General features: G+C 42.3%; 1 protein-coding gene across 1 annotated transcript in view; it reads left to right on the top strand.

The window, feature by feature from the left end:
* LOC140687383 (trafficking protein particle complex subunit 9-like) overlaps positions 1–17,560 on the top strand; it is a 136,848-nt gene that overhangs the window by 14,615 nt on the left and 104,673 nt on the right. The window lies entirely within an intron of this gene.

Below are 17,560 nucleotides of genomic sequence, written 5' to 3'. Positions count from 1 at the left end.
AAGATCTAAAGAGTATTATAGCACACATGAAGCATTTAACACACTGGCACTTAGCAGTGTTCACTGTGTGGGGCCGCCCCGCTTAGCGTGTGTCAGAGCCATAAAGGCAGCATTTGTCTGTTGAGGATGCATTTGTAGCCCCTTGGCTAGGTTGTGAATTTGGTGATTTCCTTTAATACTTGTAACTCTGTGTGACATGGGCAGTTATTTTCATGGACAGATGAGGAATATCAGGGTAAAGAAGACTGTGTAATTAGCCCAAAGTCAGACCATAATTTTGGGTGCAGGGGCCTTGGTTCAGCATGGGCCCCTGGGCCTTCTGCTCTCTCCGTTCAGCACCAGAGCCAGATATGGAGTTGGCTGTTTCCCTGCCAAGAATATCCGGCAGGAAGCAAAACACACCTGGCCCTGTGCTGCTTGAGCAAAAACTCCGGAGGGGAGGCAGTTACAAAAGGGATAAACATAAAAACAGACGACAGCAAACTGTGATCAGCTCTGAGAAGGAAAGGAACACGTCTCGCCGTGCAGAGCTGGGAGCTTTCCCATCTGGGCTGGTCTGGGTGCGTTCATCTCAGCTAAAGAAGCTCTGCTGTTGCAACAAGGTAGGAAGGCAGGGCGCGTGTGGGTAGGTAGACAGGGCCTCACTGATTGTACTCATTCCCTATTAAGCGGCAGCTTTCACGGGCACTTACCTAGTAAACATCGGCCATAATCATCACGCACTTTGCTTGGTAGTTTTATTGACCCCAGCTTTGAGATGAGGTCATTGAAGCTGGGTAGTTTGCTGCATGCCCGTGATTACCTTGGAAACACCCCCACTGGTCTTTCAACCTAGACTGGTGTGGCTGTCATGCCCCAGCCCTGTGAATGGCATCGTGTAGCTTCTCCCAAGTGGCCCAAATGACTGACATTGATATGCCTAGTTCGTAGGAAATGGTATGTGGCAATAAGGAAAAAAAGTAGTAAGAAATTGTTTGGAAAACAAGAAAAAAACCTATTCTTCCCCAGCTGGGGGAGCGTAATCTGTATCACCCACCCTAATCACTGCCTGTCACTTCCTCCCTGCTGACTCCGTTTTCAGAAGCCACTCTGAGCCTTGGGAGAACATTTTTCCTCATGACACTTTTGACTAGGACCCGCAACATCTCTGTCCCTGTTTAACTCTCTCTTCAAAGCCATTAAAATTTTTTGCAGTCTCCTCCACTCAGATGAAAGAATAGCCTCGTTAAACTTCTAGATGCAGCTCTTTAATGAAGATCTTGCGAAGGAAACCTAACCAAAACTGGGATGTATGCACATAGTGACTGCAACCTCAGCACATTGTGAGTTCATATTCAGAGGGGTGGGTGACTCAGGAAAGGCTTTTTTAAGGTAACAAGGGGAAAGAGAAAGGACGCTTGCTGTGTGAGAAAGAAACATCTCGGTCACAGCCAGCAAGACACCTGTGTTCAGGATGGGGTGTGGCGAGTGCAGAGTTCTCACAAAGAAAGAAGTGATGTGATGGGAGGGAGGACAGTTGGGTACTTTATTGGGGAGAAAAAAGTGAGCTGAACATTTCTTGGTTGAACAAAAGGATTGTGACATGATGTGCTTGTATTTTGGAGAGAAGGGTTTTGTGGGGACAGGCCTAGGAGTACGCTGTATGGCTGGGGAGTCAGCACAACAGAGAAACACAGAGATCCCGGCAGACCCCAAGGCCCAAGCTGGGGGAGAGGCTGCCCGCAAATTGGAGCCCTGGAGGCTGGTTCTGTCCCTTAGCTGGGGCCTCAGACCTCGCTTCACAGCCCAGTCCTGTTGATACAAGAATAAAAAGCGTTGGGCATGAGAAGGGCTGTGCCCCACGCTATCGTTTAGCCCCTGGGATGTGCCCCACCAGATTTTGTTCTTTGACTTCATGCAGTAAAGAATTCAAGAGCAAGCCAGTGTTGAGTAAAGGTATATATACTCAGAGAGATACATTGAAATGCAAGAGAAACTTCACGAGGTGTGGGGGTTTGATGCACAGATTCGAAGTAGGTACACACTCCACAGACAGAGTGTGGGCCTTCTCCAAAGAGGGAAAGAGAGTGGTGACCGCGAGGTGGCGCTGTGTTGCTTGTTTTCTTGGGCTTGGTGGTTTCATATGCTAATAAGTAGAAGGACCAGCCTTAGGGTAAGGGGCTGGGATTTCCAGGGAGTTGGCCATTTCCCACCCTTTGACCTTTTGTGGCTATCATTGGGACTGCCATGTTGCCTGGGGCATGTTATTCACCACGTTACTATTACAATGGGTGTTTACTGAATCTCAAGATCTGCTAGAAGTTAAATCTCTTCATCCTGAGCCTCAAGGCCTATTGGGGGTTGAATCCTTCACCATTTTGATGTCAATTGCGGTGGCCTTCCTTGAATGGCTGTGCTCTTCCCCCTTCCATCCTGTATCACTGTGATGACACAAAGACAGCAAAGGCCGGGCCCTAACCGTGCTCCTGCATTTAACGGCGGGAGGTGTTGGGTGGGCTTATGATGACTCTGAGTGTTGAGAAGGATGTTTCAGATTTTCCCACGTGAGACATGGGGATCTGCCAGCAGCCTCCCCAGATTTATCTCACGGGCATTATCGCTTGTGTTGTTATGGAAACAACAGGCCAGCCAAAAAATAAGAATCACACATAGGGTTGGAGTACTGAGAATTATTACACGTGCAGGCTCAGAGGGGTTTCTTTTCCAAAGCTCTGAGCACCTCCAAGACGTGCACATGAGGTTTTATAGGGTTAATTACAAGTATGGGGCTATTAGCCAGTAAGGCTCAAACAACAAAAAGCAAGGAATCAGTACACTGAAGCTTATCAATTTGGAACAGATCACGTTACTGACAAATGTTGACCTTGGATTTTCGGGTTAGCTTATTAGCCCAGTAAACTGACACTAAACTTCAGATTTACCAGGTAGCCCAGCAAACCTTACGTCACTAAACTGACACTTATCACACTTACATTTGTGACTTAGCTTGTTACCCCAGCTGGGGTTTTCCTTCACAGTGTCACTTATCTTTTGTATTTTTCTTTTTTTCTTTTTTTAAATATTTAATCCAAATTTATTATCAGGGTTCTTTGGGAAAGAAATTTCTCTTTTTCTTTTCTTTGGTGATCTTTTAGGGGGGCAGGTAATTAGATGTATTTATCTGTTAGTGGAAGCCCTGGGGCTTCAACCCAGGACCCCGTGCATGCTAAAACACACGCTCTACCACCCGCTCCATCATCTTTTCTTTTTGATTTAGCTGCCAAGAATCCTACAGCTGAATTTCTAGTCAGCCTTTAACACTTGCCCTGACTTCATGGAATCCATTTTTTTGAGTTTATCTCCCCCTGGTTTCATTTAAGTATTGAATCTCCATTTTCTCTTCACTCTCAGTTTTGCCTTTTTGTTGTTATGGTTGTAAGCTGTTTATAAAAGAATTGTTTAAATTCTTTTAGCAAGAGGCTGAATGTAAATAAATATGTAAATAAACAGCACAATTAAATGCTTTTATACATTCTGAGCTGTTTATTAGTTACTTAAAAACCGAACTGAATATTAAAGTGATAGCATTTTAAAAATATTTTTTAATTTTTTAGAAAGATATAGCTGATTTAAAATATGATATTAGTTTCAGGTGTACAATAGATGCTCCATTTATAGTTACTGTAAAACATTGTCTGTATTCCCTGTGTTGTAAGATACATCCCTCTAGCGTGTTTACATTACATGTTGAAGTTTGTATAAGAAAGTTGGGTAACGCAGAGTCTGGGACGTGGCTGTGTCTGACCCATGTTCACGCTCACCCTGTCTGTCAGAGCTCAGGCCTTCACAACTGTCTGCAGGGGAGCAATTGGAGGCAGCTCTCATCAACCCTGGCACCACCTTCTGAGTGGCAGTGACAGCAGTGACTGTGTGTGGACGTGCAAAGTGTTTTTCCAAGAGCTTTATATGCGTTTCTGCATTTAATAATAAAAGCCCTCCTGTGAGGAAGCGTTTTAAGTTTTTAATGTATAATATATTTTATTATGATATTGATAGATTTCAAACCTCTGGAAAATTTACAGGAGTAGTAAAATAAACGCTTAGATACAGTTCACTTTAAAGGGCACTATTTGGCTTTTTGTGTCTGGTTTATTTTAGCATAAAGTTTCAAGGTTCATCCATATAGTAGCCTGAATCATTACTTTATTCTTTTTGTTTGATAATATCCTTTTCCATTTTTTTTCGTCTTTGGTCTATTTAAAAATATTTTCATTGAAGTCTTGTTAGTTTATAATGTTGTGTCAGTTTCTTGTGTACAGCACAACACTTCAGTTAAATAGGAACATACCTGTAGTCATTTTCATACTCTTTTTAAACATAAGTTACTATAAGATATTAAATATATTCTCCTGTGCTATACAGTATAAACTTGCTGTTTATTCTTTACATACTCAGTATCTGCAAATCTTGAACTCCCAATTTATTCCTTCACACACCCTCTCCCCACTGGTTACCATAGTTTGGTTTCTAAGTCTCTGTGTCTGTTTCTGTTCTGTAGATAAGTTTATTTTTTTTCTTTCTTTTTTTTTTTTAAGATTCCACATGTGAGCAATCTCATATGGTATTTTCCTTTCTCTTTCTGGCTTACTTCACTTAGAATGACATTCTCCAGGTCCATTGATGTTGCTACAAATGGCATTATTTTATTATTATTTTATGGCTGAATAGTAGTCTATTGGACAAATATGCTACAACCTCTTTATCCAGTCATCTCTCAGTGGACATTTCGGTTGCTTCCATGACTTGCTATTGTAAATAGTGCTGCTGTGAAGATTGGGGTGTAGGTGTCTTTTTGAATTAGGGTTCCTTCTGGATATATGCCCAGGAATGGGATTGCTGGTTCATATGGGAAGTAAATTTTTTGTCTTTAGAGAAACATCTATACAGTTTTCCACAATGGCTCCACCAAACTGAATTCCCACCACAGTGTAGGTGTGTTCCCAATTCCCCAGAGACTTTCCAGTATTTATTGTCAGTGAACTTCTGAAAGATGGCTATTCTGACTGGTGAGAGGTGATACTTGATTGCAGTTTTGATTTGCATTTCTCTGATAATGATATTGAACATTTTTTCATGTGCCTACTGGCCACTTGTACGTCTTCATTGGAGAAAAGTTTCTTTAGGACTTCTGCAAATTTTTGAATTGAATTGTTTGTTTGTTTTTCTTATTAAGTGTAAAAGCTGTTTACATATTCTGGGAATTAAGCCCCTAGCAGTTTCATTTATTGCAAATATTTTCTCCCATTCCATAGGTTGGTTGTCTTTTTGTTTTGCTTACTGTTTTCTTAGCTGTGTAAAAGTTTGTAAGTTTAATTAGATCCCTCTTGTATATTTTTGGTTGTTTTTCTATTGCTTGAGTAGACTGCTCTAGGAAAACATTGCTGAGATGTATGTCAGATGTTTTGCCTATGGTTGTTTCTAAGAGGTTTATAGTGTCTTGTCTACATGTTTAATTCTTTAACACATTTTGAATTCATTTTTGTGTATGCTGTGAGGAAGTAGTCTAACTTCAATGATTTACATGCAGCTGTTCAGTTTTCCCTACACCATTTGCTGAAGAGGCTGTCTTTACTCCATTCTATGCTCTGACCTCCTTTGTCAAAGTTTCAATGACCAAAAGTTTGTGGGCCTATTCTTGGTAATTTTGTTTATCCGTTCATTGATGGGTGCATATTGTTAGTAACTTTTGGCTACTCTAAATGATACTGCTATGAATATTGATGTGAAATTTTTTATGAGAATATGTTTTCATTCTGTTGGCTGTACATTTGGCCTGCCATATCTGTAGTTTCCACTACATGGATCCAGATGGCTGATTGTAAAGGGACTCGAACATCCTTGGGTTATGGTATCCAGGGTGTGGGGTTCCTGAAACCAACCCCCGAAGGGTATTGAGGGATGACTCTACATATAGGAGTGGAATTGCTGAGCCATATAACTCTAAGCTTTTGAGGAAATACCAGACTTCTCCAAAGAAGCTGCACCATTGCCCCTTACCTCTGGCCGCATATGAGGTTACTCTGCCTCCTGAATGACATTTGTTATTGTCCATGATTTGGTTATAACCATTCTAGTGGGTGTAAAATGAGATCTCATTTTGTTTTTGATTTCCCTAGTGATGCTGAGCATCTTTTCATATGCTTATTGTCCATTTGTATATCTATTTAAATTCGTGGTAAATTTAAATATTGGACCTATATCCTTGTATTGTTCAGTTGAAAGCATTCGTTATATATCCTGGATACTACTCTCTTATTAGACACATGCTTTGCAAAATTTTCCATCTATTCTTCACATTGTCCTTTCACTATATTTTTTTTAAACATTAAAACAATTTCTTTACAGGGGAGGTAGTTAGATGTAATGATTTATTTAATTTATCCTTTAAGCATGCACTCTCTCAATTGAGATACCCATTTTCCCTGTCATTTCACTTTCTTGATGATGTCCTTTGTAAGAAAAAGGTTTTAATTTTGATGAAGTCCAGTTTATCTGCTTTTTTCTTCTATCATTTGTGCTCTTGGTTTTGTATCTAGGAAACAAAAGCCTATCCTAAGCCCACAAAGATTTATACTGTGTCTTCTTTTAGAAAGTGTATAGGTTTAATTTTTACATTTCTGTCTGTGATCTATTTTGAATTAATTTTATTTGTTATATAAAATATGGGCGTTCAGATTCCAGATTGATTCTTTTGCCTGCAGATACCCAGCTGTCCCTGAACCATTTGTTGAATAGACTATTCTTTCAATGGAGAGTTTTTGGCCAACTAGTGGAAATCTGTCTGCAAGTGTAAGTTTTCCCCGTGAGTTTTTATTGTGTCTCTTAGATTTATTTATCCAAACTTATGCCAGTATCATACTGACTTAGTACTATAGCATTTTAGTACACTTTAAAGTGAGTCCTCCAACTTTACTCTTCTGTTTCAAGGTTGTTTTTGCTGTCCTGGGCCCCTTGCATGTCCATGTGAATTTTGGGATCAGTTTTTCAATTTTTGCAAAGAAGCTAGCTGGAATTTTGATAGGGATTCCACTGATTATATAGATCACTTTGAGGAGTCTTAACATTTATAATAATTTTGTCAATCATTCCATGAAAATGGAATGTCTTCCATATATGTAGATCTTTTAAAATTTATTTTGGTGATACTTCAAAAATTTCAATGTACAAATCTTGTAAATTTTTGTTAAATGTATCTCTCACTTTATTTTTAATGCAAAGGCTGAGTTTCTTATGGGTGGGACTATATATCAATCTTCTTATTTCTAGAAGTCCTTCACAGCAAATACCATAGGTATATATTTGCTACATAAATCTATCCACAACTATTCCCCGCCCCGTGTTATAAGAAACCAAGACCCAAGTTAAGCTACCTGAAAACACCTATGTGGAAGTGAGAAATGAGACCCTTGGGTGGGGCTTTGTGCAGATGGTACTGAGAGCTTATTCAGAATGGCCTTTTCTTAATTTCTTTTAAACAACCCTTTCAGTGTATTTAGTCAGATACATTAAGAAAATGCCCTTTTGATGTGTGGTGTAGCTAAGACTATAAGTTTCAGATAAATTCTAGTTAGAGTGTTGTACTTGAAACCTAATTTGCATCAATCTTTGAAGATTTATGTTTCAGGAGATTTGACTAAAGAACACCTGTCTTTATTCAATAATGAGAACTAAATGCTTAAGCAACATGTAAGAGTTTGAGCAAACTGCCCCCGCCCCGTAGTGCTGGGTGGCTGCAGCTGTAACTGAGTCAGCGCTTACCTCTCCCAGTACGCTTGTGGTGATCTGCTCTAAGGGGCTCATCCAACAATTTGTCAGTAGTCTGTTGGACAATGTCATAAAACATTGATTGAAGGTTGCTGGAATGCAATATATTCTTATTAATATTAAGTAAGTACATATTGAGTGCTTACTGTATGATGGAATTGTCCCTCAGCCTCACATGAATATTATTTCTCTTAAAACCTCTCATATTTCCTTGTTATTCTCACTTTACAAATAAGGAGACTGAGAATTATGTGTTCTCTCTTTTGGGGGGAGCTCACTATCAATGATGAGAATTTATAAGGAAAAAGATATTGATTCATCATGAGAAAATATTTTTGTGAGAGTCAGCAATGAAGAAGATGAACATTGAAGAAAGTGATCATTGTTCGAGTGAGACAAGCCCTGGGTTGTGCGGAGTCAGCATCCCTGTCCTGGACATGGCATGTGTAGAGCTGCGTGGTGGGTGAGGTGGCGCGGCCGTGCAGGGAACGCGGATGCTGGGGCCTTAGGCTGTGCTCAAGCCCGGTGGGGCTTTCTCCTAAGGGGAGTGGACCATCATTGACAGATTTTAAGTAGGATAGTGGGGTGCTCTCGTAGTTCACATTTGTCTTGTAGAATGCTTGGAAAAATTTAGAAGGCTTGGCAGGAGGTGATGCGATGAGTCAGAGTAGGGTGGCTGCGAGGTGTAGCAGTGTTCAATTTTCAAGTGGTTTTCAGGCCCAGGCTTGTGGCTCAGTAGCCGTGTCAGTTTGAATGTCACAGGCAAGGAAGTGAAACAATTTATCTAGTCAATTGAAGCAGTGATGTACCCAATTCCCAGGACTGTTGTGGAGATCCAGTGAGATACACTGTGCAGTGTGCAGCATGGTCTACAGCACAGAGTCAGTGCTGAGTGAGTGCCAGTGAGTATCTGGTAGGTCAGTTTAGGGTGGTGGGACTCGGTGACTGAGGACATCTGGTCCCTGAAGGAGGGGTCCATTCGAATCTGTGAGTGATGGGCCTGAGTTGGTAAACGCAGGGAGACCTTACCCCCCGAACAGAGGCCCTGGGCAGGACGGCTATGGGAGGGGCAGCGTGAAGACAGCTCTTTGCAGGTGGAGTTGGAGGTGCCCTTGAAACATCTACATGCAGTGTCACGAGCTTAAATAGGAGGTCTTGGCCCAGGCTGTGTATTTTCCTAAAATCTCAAATCCTGAGGACGCCGAATTATTGATCACTGAAAGTGAAGTCATAATTTACAGGACAAATGAATAGTAGTATCATCTCTGTCATCAAAGCTCACGTCTATTTATTCATCACTCACTTTGCTAATTGGGTACTTACAGAGCTCACTTCACCGTCCTCCCGTGGGCTCAGGCTCCACAGAGAAGAGCTGGTGAGTCTACCTCATTTCAAGAAGTAGACACATTTAGCTTGTAGCGTTCTGTACCTTGAAAGACTTAGGATATTAGTGTTTTGGTTTAATTGTATTTTCTGTTGGCCATGTCCTGATAGGAGAGTAATTTTACCTCATGGTCATGTTTCAATTAGCTGTTACTGAGAAGTGTTGATCTGATACTTAGTGTATGTATTATATTAACTTTGTAGAGTAGTTATCATTTTTCTGTCTTTGCCCTTTAATTTTGTTTGCCCCTTCAGTGTTCTATCATTTTGGGGGCCTTATTTTTTTTAATTAAATAATGTCTGTTAGCAGTTAAGAAAACAAAAGCAAAGAAAAACTGCACATGAGAGCTAAATTTAGAAAATGTCTAGTGTGGTTTCTGTCTCGGCAATCGAGGGTTCTAGAAACTCTTAGAAACCTTCATTAGACAAGTTCTTTAAAATGCTGATTAAGAAATAAAAACCTTCCTACCTCATATTTCAAGCTGCACAACTAATTGTCAAGAAAGTGAGGGGAAATTCTCAGAAGCCAAGACAAATGAGAAAGCAGGGATTCTGGGAGATACGTGAGTGTTAGAAGCCGTGGGGTGCTGGTTGGCTCCTGAACTGATTTTCAGTTGCCTTGACAGGAGGGCAGGTGGTGAGCCCCAGGCCTCTCACACTAGGAGTTGGATGGGTGATCATATAATGGGCCTAGACCAACCTGAGAATCTTGGTTTACTAAAGGGTGAAAGAGGAAAAAGAAATTCCTCAAGGCAAGAAAGTAAGGAAAGTCAATTTTGTTGGAAGTAGGGAAAAATAACAAATCCAAAGTAAGGATATAGTTTAAAGCTGTTCTGGCATGAGAGTGACCACAAACTCCTGGCAGAAAACCACAGCTACTCCTTGATTGATAAGTTGTGTTTTGAATAAATTAGTGAACAGCCATTCCGAAAAAGGCCTCCAGAGTCTTTTGGATCAAGATATTAGACAGCAAACACCTCTCTTCCAAGGTCTCATTCAAATAACCAGAAAGGTTTTAAAGGAAAGTAGCAATAATCTGAGTTCTATTTATTGACATTACTATATGCTAAGAATTCAGAGGTGACTGTGCAGTTGTTTCCTCTTTTATGGACCTTAATTTCTCTTTGGGGAGACAAAATGACATAGTTGGGTATCTTGGTGGAGGGAGTTGTTAGTCTGTTGCAATTAGCCAGGAGAGGAGATTAAGAAAACAGTGAAGGGTGGGTGAACATGTTAGCTGAGGACAGTCTTGTTCACTTGGCTTTTAATTGCAGGCTCAATGAGCTGTCACTGGAGGGAATAGATCTTACGGAGGATGGGCTTAGCTCAGGCCTCTTTGGAATGGACAAGTGAACCTGGAGAAAGACAGTCAAATCTGTGCAGACATTAAAGTTCACTTGAACGTGCTCCATCCCTGAGCCAAAGATAGGACAAATATGAAGCACTTCTTGAGGACAGAGGAGTGGTTTTTAAGGTTCTTCAAGAATGAATCCCAGGGAACCGAGATGGCCAGTTGTCAAACTAAGACTTTGTTCTTTGGACGGTGTACCCAGCAAGGGTATTGGCCTTTTATATGGTTCCATTTGTCTTTAATACATGTCTTTTGATGAGGACGTGGGCACAAGTGTTTGACACCTTGTCGAGGCGATTTTGGATACCTGCCTAGAAGCCCGGGCACAGTTGCGGCTGCGTCATATATCTTGCAGCCCATCCCTTTCCCCGGCTCCGTAATCACGGCAGAGTGGTTCCTTGTTGAACTATCCATCTCCTAAGTGATATCATAACCCATTAAAGGACCAGAGCATATTAACTTGGGTTTGTTAAAGTCAAAGGTACAGATCAAATATGGAGTCAGATTTGTAATTTCCTATTTCAGTAGTGCCATGGAGAAGACAGTTTGGTCAGCTTTTTGTAGTGTCTTGGAGGCTTTCTCTCTCAGCTTCTGGGCGCCTCTGTAGAAAACCCTTCATAGCTGTTTGGCCTGCTGGAAAAGCACTCTGCCTATTTTACCCTGAAGATGTGTTCTGTTTATAAACTCATCTCTACTCCTTGGAAAACAACACAATAAAAACTCAGTTGGTTTTCCACCAGCCATGGGCAGGTGTGAGGTAAACAGTGTTATTATTTCATAAAATAATATTAATAATAGTAATAATAGTAATTGTAATATTAGTAGTAGTAGTAGTAATAATAATAATAATAATAATATTAAAAGAAGTCTTAAAACAGGACTGAGGACATTGGAGGGAGTCAATAAATGCTTTCTGGCTTAAATCAAAAGTGATGACTCAGTGATTCCATGGCTGCTCTATTTGCTAAGCTAGTTAATTCTTTGCTCCATTACACATTTTTTTTAACTGAAAAAGAAATACAAGCAAATGGTTAAAAAAAAATCTCATATAGAGCACAAAAATACACAAGTGAAAGATTTCCCTCATCCTCTGTTCTTTCAGCCCTCTCTGGAGATGCCACTGTTTACTATCCTTTGGGTGCTTTTCCAGATATGCTTTGCGCATTCCCACCTATGTATGTAAATTACTTTAAAATTTTAGTTATTTTTAACTTAAAGGGATTTAAATCCTCAAGTGGCTTCTGGCCGGGTAATAGAACAGAACAAATCTGACTCCATATTAGATCTGTTCCTTTGAATTTAACCCTATGCTCTGTCTCCTAGGCTTCATCTTGCTTGTAAAACAATGTTGCCTAGAGCCTGAAATAAACAGGAGATCCTATTCTGAAGGCTCAGACCTTTAAGGATATTTAACACTTTTTCACTCATTAAAAGATAGCAAATTGCATAATAGAAAATAACTTTTGTTTTGTTGGAGGATTGCAGGGATCTGACCCACGCAGATAGCTGCAAGAAGAAAGGATTCTAACAAGAAGGAATTCCTACACTAAGAAGTTTGCAACAACCAAGCACATAGGAAAGGAGCCTGAATTGTGACTTGGGGAGATGGTTTTCCAGGACATTAGTTTGCCATCTAGGTCTACAGAAACTTGCTATTCCATGCCCCAACATCTGGTCTCCCAACTTATTGTCCTGTCCTGCACTGAGGAGAAGGAATTTCGACTTGGTAACACTCCTATCTACCTAGAAAGCTGGGCACTGGAGCTGAGTGTTATGGAAACAGGCCAGCCAAGAAACAGGCACCAATCGGGGTGTTGGTGTACTCAGAAGTATTATGCCGGTGTGCTCAGAGGGGCTTCTGCTCCGAAGTTCTGAGCACCTCCAAAACATGCACATGAGGTTTTGAAGGCTTAATTACAAGTAAGGGGGAATTAGCCAGTAAGGCTCAAAGAACAAAAAGCAAGGAATCAGTACACTGGAGCTTATCAATTTGTAATAGATCACATTACTGACACCTGTTGTGCTTGGAATTACGAGTTAGGTTTTTAGCCCAATAAACTGACACTAAACTTCAGATATATGAGATAGTCCAGCATAATTTAGATCAGTAAACCGACCCTTATCACACTTAGATTTGTGACTTAGCTTGTTAGCCCAGCTGGACTTTTCCTTCACATGAGGACAGCTCTCCCACACCCAGGGAACTACTGTGAGCCCTTGATGTTTCCACTAGGGTGGGGTATGGTTTACCCAGGAGGGATGGGGACTATGCACCAACACTCAGGCAGTCTGCTCTGTCTGGGGCTCTGATCTTGTACCATCCCGCTCCCCGCCAGCCCAACACCTGGGATAGTGGAGCTAAGGCAGAGATCCTGCCTGCCTGTTTCCCAGCTTGTAAAAGGGGAATATGTACCTTTCCCAAGGTAGTTCTGAGCGACAACACCTGCGGGTGCTTGGTTCTCAGAGCAACAGAAAACCCAGTTCCGCGTGGGGGCAATGGGTGTTATCCCCATAGGGCTTCTGCAGAAGCATCGGTTGGAGGGCTGGATCAGGGAGGTAAAACTTGAGCTGCGGGATTTGAAGGGTTACAGAAGGGTACAGAGGCAGGTCTGCCGCCTAGGGGTGCCCCAGAGGTAAAGCTTTTTCTCTCCAACACCGCTACCACCCTCCCCTCTCCATACCCCTCCCTACTCTGTGCTCATCCTGTCCATCTGTATCCCTCCACTTTTCCCCTCCGCTCCACCCGCTCCCATCTTCTCCCTCCCTCGATGTCCCACCTTCTCTTGCAGAACCCAGAGAGGATCGCTGGCCCTCTGCGAATGCGCAGTAGTGCCAGGTGGTCCCCTGGTTGGAAGCTCCGTATCCGAGCCGGGGATCGGGCCCAAAGGCTTCTCAACTCTGTCACCCGTTAGGCCTTTGGTTCCTGCCTGGGGCCGGGGCCTCTGGTTGTGGAAGTGCAAGGTGGGGGGCTCCCGGGAAAGGGGTCAGGCGGCGGCGGGAGGGCGGTCCGCCTGTCACAGCCCTCAGGGCGCCAGTCAGCCCGGGTTCAGCTGAATTGCCCAGGCCAGCCCCTCTCACAGCGCCACCTGCCCCGGAGCCCCGGCCACAGCTGTCCAGGGTCAGGTGTGCACCTGCTACCTCTCACCCAGCCGGGATCCCCTCAGTCCGCGGCTGGCGTCCCCTTCCTATCTCCCACCCGCGAGTCCTCTCCTCCACGGCATCCTCTACTCGGCCGCAGGCCCGTTCACGCCCCTGGGAGGGCTGTGTCCGGGCGGGCGGGGTCTGCGGACCCGGGCGGGGCGGGGGGATGGGGCTGGGGCTGGGGCTGGCTTCCGAGCAGGGCTGCAGCCCGCGTCCCTCCCCTTTCCCTCCTCCCCGGGGCAGCCCTCCTCTCCCTTTCCCGCTCCCGGAGGACCAGCTCAGTGGCCTGGGCACTGCTCCCTGGGCTGAGAACCTCCGGCAGTAACGCCCTGCTTCTCCAGTTGGAGTCGGGAAAAGGGAGCCTCAGTGCTGAGCGAGCTTCTGTCTCCTCCCTCAGTTTTTCTGCTGCAGGTAAGTACTTTTAACACTTTCAGGTGTTATCATGGCTGTGCTTGTTGATGTCACGTGTTTTTATAGTGAGAGTGATTACAGTGGTGAAAGCAGGCCTTGGTTCTGTTAAAAATGAGCTGAAGGCATGAGGCTGTGACATCCTCCTTCCTTCCCTCTCCCAGGGTGAAAGGAGTGATCCTCGATTTTAAAAAGATAGTTACAGTCCCTAACTAGCCCAGCCCAGCTAGTGTGTGTTAAGAGGAACAGCACCACCAGAGGCCTTGGAGACCCAGGGATATTGCAGTCCTAAAGAGCTCCTGGCACAGTTTGGTTTGTTTTGGTTTTTTGTTTTTCTTAAATTGTGTGATAGACTAGTGGTATAAACAGAAAAATAATTGTCAAGAAATATTTCTTCATGTAACAGTGTTATTGTGATATAGTTCACACACCATGAATTCCATCCATTTAAATGGTACAATTCAGCAGCTTTTAGCATATTCACAGTGGTGCAACCATTATTATTCCAGAACGTTTTCATCACTTCAGAAAGAGTTGTGGAAATGAATGACATAACCACCCCTCCCCAGTGGTGGTTCTAAAGAAATTTCTTGGCTATTCCTGACCACAAATTAACTTGTTACATTCCAAGAAAAATCTTGAAGGAATTCTAATCAGAATTGCAATGAATCTGTCTATCAAAACAGGAAGAATTAATGTCTTTATGGCATAAACTTCTTCTACCCATGAATATATCTGGGACCCTATCTTTTCCTCTGTCCAGAGCCTGGCCCATGGGAAGTCCTCACTACTTGTTGGGCTTGTGAATGATGAGATTCTATACATCGTTAGTTGCAACTGTAGCCTTTCACAGAAGAGAAAAGAAACCTCAGTGAAGCAAGTGACTCCCTGATGTTCAGAAAGAGTGACAGCCAGTGCTGGAGTGATCCAGTGGACTTGGTGCTTGCAACCAGAATTCTCCACCACCTACAGCTAAGGGGATTAGAGTGTTTTTTATTTTTTCTTAACGGCGTTGCTTTTATTTTTACTTATTTTTTAAATTATTTTTTATTTAAGTGTAGTCAATTAACAATGTTAGTTTCAGGTGTACAGCAGAGATTCAGTTATAAACATATGCATATGTATATACATATGTTTTAGATTGTTTTTAGTATAACTCATTACAAGAAATTGAATATAGTTCCCTGTGTTATATAGCAGGTCCTTGTCATTTATTTTATATTTACTAATTTGTATCTGTTAATCCCCCCTTTCCTGCCTGCTAAACACAGTTTGCTTTCTATGTCCATGAGTCCATTTCTAGGAGCACCGTTTTTCCTAGTAATATATGCTCTTTGGGTGCTTTCAGTTTCAGTAATTCCATCTTATCTGTGGGCACTTTTCTTCTGGTGGCCGTTATATGGTTTGCACACGTGGTAATAGAGATCTTTATTTGGGAGAACTCCAGGCCTCGTGCAGTCCCTGGTACAGAGTGTCCACTGAATTGATGGTTGGACTGGGAAAAAAGCACAGTAAATGCTGGAATTTCCACTATGGTTGAGAATTCCTGGTTTCTATAACCTGTTTAGACAACCTTAATATTGGCTGCACCCATACTGGGTAATTGGTGGAAATTCATGGTATGGTGGTGTAGAGACGGGGCCTTATATGCTTCTTCTCTTTCTATTTTCTAACACTCATTCTCCTGGGCCTTCCAGATCCTCCCCTAGAAGAGCCCACGGCTGGCTTGGTGCCGCGCTGAGGCAATATTTGTTAATAATGCCATTTCCTCTTCTCCTCTGAGCCTCCGTTTCTTTCTCTGCACAATGAGGGCATAGACTAGATAAGTACTTTTCAGTTTCTTTTAAAGCCATGTTTACTTTGGGAAACAGAAAATGCAAATCTCTCCTCTCAACCCAACCCTTTAGATTTTGATAAGTCCTCCAAGGAGTGACATAGCTCTTTGTGAAAAATTGGTGTGATTTTGATTGCAGGTGACACAGAAAAGACTCTTCAGAGATTTATTGCAGGGAGAGGTCAGGAAAGGGGCAGTATGTGACACTTTCTAGTGTGAGCACTGGAGCAGGGACTTGGATTTAAATACGGTATTTGACATGGCCTCTCTCTAATCTTGTAGAATGTGATAAACTTCTCTACCTCAGTTTCTTGATGGGTCAAGTTTGGGTGATAATATTTTAAGGCTTTTGTGAAACATTATACACATAAGCCATTTGTGTCTCGGTAGGAACAATATCTGCTAGGGATTCAGGAATTTGATTAAAAAAAAATTCTTGTCCATAGCACTCTGTCTGTGTGTATTTTGAAGTTCCTGGAGGGTGAGGGTGAGTCTAAAGTCCATCGTGGGACAGGTGGCCCATATTACTCCGTCCCTCAGTTTACCCCCTACTCCCCAGTCCTCTTCTTCAGTCTAGGATGAAGTTACCTAGTAGATTTACACAGAGGTCTTGTGGAAATGGCTTTTCATTTTACTGTTTCACCAAGAAGGGCTGCCATCTTGATCTCTGTGGTCAGGCTTTGAAGGGCTGCCATCATGATATCTGGTAAGAATTGTATGCAATTGGGAGTTTCAATTTAATGAAAAGTAAAAAATTACAAATAGAATATTAGAACAAGGGTGGTGACAGGGGCTCTTGGAAGTGGACACCATTAGCTTTGTTAGCTTCAGGTGCTGTGGCCTGTTGCCACGAGGACCCATCCTCTTGCTCTGAAGTTGGAGGGACTATTGGGTTCAGTGGGAATGTTAACTGAGTGTATATCATGGGCTGGGCATTGTACTATTTGTACTGTGTGTTCCTTATTTGAGACAGTGAGCTCACCTAACCTCGATAACCTCTTTAAAATATTAGACTTTTAATTTTCAGATGTAATGTAGATTCCCATGTGGTAGTAAGAGATTATATGGAGAGGGCATATGGACCCTTTGCCCAGTTTTCTTAATGGTTCCATCTTGCAGTGTTGGGGTACAATTCATTACTGACCCACTAACAATTTGAGGTTTGTGTTATTGCCCTTATTTATATTCATGATTAAACTGGGGCTTAGAGAAGCACACAGGCCTGCCCAGGTCACCCACATTGTTAGTGCAGAGTAGGGTGAACGTGGGCTTGGGATTTCCAGGCAGTACCATTATGATGGTTTGTGGCAGGGAGCAGCATTCACTTTCCTTGTTTATTCATTCATTCAACAAACATTTATTGAGTAAACTCTGTGTCAGATGCTTTCTTAGGGTTATCTGATTCTTCAGCAGTACTGAGAATCAGGTAATGTTTATATTTTTAATCTGAAAAAATTAGCTCTGAGAGTTTATAACCCCCCCAAAGGAAGTATAGCTCATAAAGGAGGGATAGAACATTTGTACAGTCACCTCCTTTTATGCAGGTGGTACCTTAGGCATTTTACATTTTCAAACATCCGTAATCCAGATATATTCTTGTAAGGCAAGGATTTTTTTTTTAATTGAAGTATAGTCAAGTT

The sequence above is a fragment of the Vicugna pacos genome, chromosome 19, assembly GCF_048564905.1.
Source record: "Vicugna pacos chromosome 19, VicPac4, whole genome shotgun sequence".
NCBI lineage: Eukaryota > Metazoa > Chordata > Mammalia > Artiodactyla > Camelidae > Vicugna > Vicugna pacos.
This window is presented reverse-complemented; position numbering and strand designations above follow the sequence as displayed.